Raw genomic sequence first — 5,916 nt, forward strand, 5'->3', positions numbered from 1 at the left:
GACACTCTCTTGTGCTTGACCGTGTGTTTAATATCGCAATGTTCCAAAATAAACGGTGGATTGGACACTCTCTGGTGCTTGAATGTGTGGTTAATATGGCAATGTTCCAAAATAAACGGTGGATTGGACACTCTCTGGTGCTTGAATCTGACCTTTTTTGGATTTATAAAAGGCAAATTTTGGATAATACTCGTAGTCGACCATATTAAACATTTTTATCCCCTTCTAAGATTTTCTTAAATATTTGGTCTGCTTTCATGATATCTCTTTCAATAAATTTGTAAAACGATAGTTTTAAGGAATGGTGTAAGCCTCCGATGTACTTAGTGTTCTTCGGAAAGTGTATAAAAAAGTAAACATCACTGTATATGGTAAGAAAAATTTGATCCCATAACATTCGTGTTCCTAAGGTTTTTATACAGAGGGGTTACTTGAGTGCATTCACCATACCTTTCATAAGAAGTAGCACATTTTCTTATCCAAATTAGCTTTGTTTTTCTTCTTGAAAAGCTTGATAATATGTGACATTTAACCTAATGTTTTAGTTTAGCCTCTGACCTATCGGAGGCTGAATTGGCTTGTAGTTTTCAATTGCTACAAAAACAAACATAACTTGTGATTACTAGTTATCTTATTTATGACCTATATGTCCATTTAACCTTTACCGCTTTAGAAATAAATACTATCCACTTTAAATGTGTTGGTAAAAAAACGAGAAAGTCCAGCACTTGCAGTACTGTAACCACAGACAATTTTTCTACCGAGTTCAAACTTGGGTTTCAAGCTATAGCTGCCAATTATATACATATGATTGTATGAATGAAGGAAGACAAAAACAATCGAGGACACGATCATCATTACATCATAAACTATTTAAGACCATGAGCGCCAGAAGAGGCGACCCCAGAAATGGAACAAGTATCTTCAATTTCTGAAACTCAGAAGAATGGTCAGCTTAATGTTCCTGCATAGTCAACTACCACCAATCAAGGACTGATAATGCTCCCCCCCCCCCAAAAAAAAAACGAAGTCTCTGTGCACTACCCTGATGGAGTATGTTTCGTGGCTGGGTAGGAAAGATGTGAGATAATTGCTCATCCTCAACGAGATAATATCCTTGACTGATAGAAAAGGTCTTCCCAAAGCTTACCAAATCCAAGAATACAAAATATGGGGGGAGGACATAAAGGAAACTTCAGTATGTTCACTACATTGTCCGACATATATATAACACTACCCACAGTTGTCCTCTAGACATATAACACCTCCACCACTGGACACTAGTATCAGCAGATCTGGGAAAGAAGGCCCTGGATCATCAACGAAGAAGGATAAAGGACGATTTGTGTTCGTTTTTTGTTAAACACAAAGGTGTACAATGAACTGACTGTGCATTTGCCATAGCGGAAGTCGAAGTCTGATTTTTAGTATTATAAGTCCTCGACTGCCACTAGGGGGCCACAAAAGATGAAGAATATCAGTTTACCACCGAAAATTGTAGGAGAAACACGAGATTACCAACCGTAAAATAGATATTCAAATATCCTGGCTGAATGGTATAGATTCGTGAAACACTACGAGTATAGATGTGTTTAAATATCAGGTGTTTTAAATTATTCTTCATTTTATTTTCTTTAAAATTTTAGTTGATTCACATGAAATTTAATCCTTTCTTTTTTTAAGAATAAATAATTTCATCTTTAAGTTATACTAGATTCTAAATTTTAATAAGTTCCACTTATTTTCAATTTGCATTATATTAAGTTTCATTAATGCCATTTTTCATTGTACCCATGTTCTATTCTGTTCTCTATTGCATTTCATATAGACTATTTTTGAGTTACATTTAGCTTAAAATTTGTATTACATAATGTTTACTTTGTGATATATATATATATCACCTTTCCCAAGAGAAGAAGCTCGTACTAGTTGTTGCCATCTAAGACTAATCTCCCTCTCGAATGTAATGAGATTGATTACTGACTTAGGTTATGCATTGTGTTTAGATAACGAATTTGATCCCTGATCATTCCTATCTTAATTCAATTCAATGAAATCTTTTCTCCATTCTCCTCTATCAGCAGAGAACATCAGATTTTAAGTAGTAAGAATTGTCCAACATTTATAATTTTGATTTATAACACTGAGTGCAAGTAATAGTTGACACTACCTTACGCGAGTCATTATTTTATTTATTTTTATTATACTTTTACAATTTCACGTTTGGATACCAGAGACCAGTCAAAAGTAATAAAACAATTACCTGACATATATATATATATATATATATACACTCATTAAACAGTTGGTCCGCTGTATAATATCGAATAATAAATCGAAGAAATGTCATAACATTATGCACATACTTGAATTAATTTAGGTTACTTACTATACGGTAAAGTAAAACGGACTCAAAACTCACAGAAATTACCTGACACATTGTTCGGTTTCTCAGGTTACTGTTCTGTATTTTATTACAAATCAGATTTACTTATTTAATAGGTATCAGTCAGTAAAATAAATATGTTTGTAGAAACTACATTAAAACAATGTTGCCCATCTTCGTACATGCAGTAAATTTGCTTTCTGTGAGAAATCTTTTATGCATTTTGATTTCTTAAATATTTCTCCGAAAGGAATCCTATGGCCGCTTGGATAAGTCACTTGTTTTAACCACTCACACCACTTTACAGTACTGTGTTGTCTGTCAATCAGTAAGTAGACAATAAAATGACGTCACATAGATACGATTAACGTTGCAACTTGTATTGCAGTAAAACGTGCGCATGCTATGAATCACGAGAAGAATTATACACTCTGTAGACTACAACACAACGTGACATATGAACTTGAAAAGCAAGAAATAAAAATATTTGTTACTCTTAATTTTGGTTTTATTTACTCTTGAAACAGAAAACTTTCGGGGACTGCGCATGTACATCTAGTTTCAGTAATTAAAAGTAGGCTTACCTTTCTTTATGCCCATCTTTCAGATTTATTTTACCAGTCTATGGGTTTTTATTTATATATTTCTCGTTTCTGAAAATTGTTTTACAAGATAAGATAAAATGGTACTTTTATTAACATCACATTAAATATTCATATGATTATTAAAAAAAATACAGGATTTGTAGAATACAAAATAATTATAATGGCAGATACCGAAATAATGGCGAAATCTACAAGTCCACTTGTCTTGGGTCTAACATTAGTTAAGCCTTCATTAAGTACGGCCTATATTCGTAAAAAGAGATATGTAAACACTGTAACTTGTGTACGTTTTTTGCTTTAGTCTATTTAGGGTTAAACTTTACCGTACTTAATACTATCAATAGATAAACTTATAATGTCATTCTACGACCTTACGTTAGACCTTTTTTAAAAACTTTTAATATGTTGTACAAAATGTCTATTGAAGTATATTTACATCCGCTTTTGGTTTATATCCGTTGAAGTGCGCACGCATGCGCATTTTCTCGACAGACAAAAACGTATTATTATTATTATAATAGACTGTATTATAAACAAACTTTGGAATCCTATTGACGACAGAGATTACACGTAAAGCAGTTATGAAATATTGCTGGTAAAACCATAAGATATTTAAAACCTGATATGTTTGTAAAGTATTGGTGAAACGTAATCAGGAACATGATCTTTTTACTGTCACATTACATCAGTGTTTTGCACTACAATAATTATAAAACGCTACATACACTGAAAGTTCTGATATGTTTATTGGTCCCTTGTTTTCTCCAAAACCAGTGCAACATAAAATAAATATATTACTTCCACAACTGAAACATCAAAACTAACAACCTACAAAATTCCCCAAATAAAAAACAGCTACAAAAACGAACTTCCAACTTAAATACAAACAATACAACAATAACTGGCCAATTCTAAATGTAATGGGCATACTGTAACATCCTCACACTGCACATTCTGTTTATTTAACACACTCGGAAATTACAAGAATGATAAAATCCATGTGTGTTAGTTAGATAATCAACTGTTACTGAATATTGTTCTGAAGATCAATGGTTTTTACACAGCAGAGGCAATATTTGTAATTCTGTGACAATTTTGTAGGCACGTGTAACATATTACCCCATTTCAGTATTCTAAGTATGATAATAACTTACATTTAAACTTGATTTATTCCAATTTTCATAAAATACAAACTTTTGAAAAAAAAAGTTTCAAAATTTTTTAATTTTTTTTAATTTACAAGTACATATAAGAATCGTATTAAATGAATCAACTCGGTTACAATTTTTCAACAGCATTAGTGCCTCTTTCTGAAAATATAAATTAATATTGCCATAACTAATTCTAATTCAGAATTTCTTTTATTATAGCAGTTGTTTCACTAGTCTGATATATTTATATGCAATTCAGTTAATGTAATGTCCAAGAAAAAATTGGTTTTATCAAATCAAAATAATGAATAACGACTCTGAAAATTCTCGTTGGTCAATTACTTATCATTTCTAGAAGCATAATACAGAACTTGTCAATCAATTAACAACACATTTGATTCAACATATTTGTATTGGAAACCATTAAGGTAATCAAAGTAACAGCAGAAATTTAATAATACGTAAAGTAACAGGCACCCACTTATTATTTATATGATTATCATTAACCCACCAATAATATCAAGAGTACTTTGCTTACTGTACATGTAAATGAACAAATATCATAAAAGAATAAACATTTTGATTAGTTGTTTCATTATATAATTATTTAAAATATCTAATGGAAGGAATCTGAGCTCTATTTTCAAATCTATCCAAAAGCTCTGACAAGTCACCAAACATAATATTTGTCGAACATTAATCACAACTGTTTGAATGCAAGTAGAAAAGGCATTGCTTAAATATATCACACATCTGAAGAAAATTTAATTTTTTTTTGAGAAAAATTCACATACCTTCCTTTTTTCCTGAGTCAGTCAGATGTTTCTAAGTGAAGGTTTATACAACCTTCTGTCATTTACTTTAAACTGAATCACAAACAAAATTTTATAAAGGAATTACGTAAAGAGTAATATAATAATAATGTAGTTGTAATTGACTTCTGATCAAAGCAAGTTACATTCATAGAACCATTCCAAAGTGCTCTTATATGTAAAAACAAAACATTGTTTCTGTTCATGTTACAGCATGTTGCACTGCTGATGCCACATGTATAGTTGTGACAAAAAACGTTGTCATATACAGTATAAGGTGTAACAAAATTTATCTTTTTTTCTTTTTTTTTAAATAATTATATGGGTGGCTGGAATAATTTAAATACGTGCAAATATACCAGTGAGAGTAAACCTATTAACAGACCAATATTTGATTGAATTTATTTGAATACAGCTGTGTATTTGCTAATAATAAAGAATTATGTACTAGAAAATGAACTGGAAATGACCAGATACTGGAATGTGTATGAAATAGAACTCGCCCGTTAAGTTTGCGAGGTTCACGTGTATCGCTTCATCATTGATCGCTTTCACCTGCCCCACAAAAATTGGCATCAGAAAAAGACATAAATGGACTGTGATTTAGAATTATATGATTGTATGCTTAAACAATGTAACATAGACATTACATTTACAAATAGTTACAGTTTACATTTTTCAACAAAAACATTTTTTGTGACATTTGCAATAGAAGATGTGATCTACATGTGTACCCCTTCAATAAAACAATACTAATAACAATGGTTTTTAGATTAAGTCTTCCTCAACTATAAGTTTGTAATAATAAAAAAAATATAAAACATACATTTCTTCATTACCATAAACTTCTTACACTTCCCAGGACCTCATGAATAATTAAAACTTAACATGGTATTAATCATGCTTGGAGACGGCTTGAATGGGTAATGAAGAAAACCTTTAATATAAGTTTAATATAACAG

The sequence above is a fragment of the Limulus polyphemus genome, unplaced genomic scaffold (assembly GCF_000517525.1).
Source record: "Limulus polyphemus unplaced genomic scaffold, Limulus_polyphemus-2.1.2 Scaffold2400, whole genome shotgun sequence".
Lineage (NCBI taxonomy): Eukaryota > Metazoa > Arthropoda > Merostomata > Xiphosura > Limulidae > Limulus > Limulus polyphemus.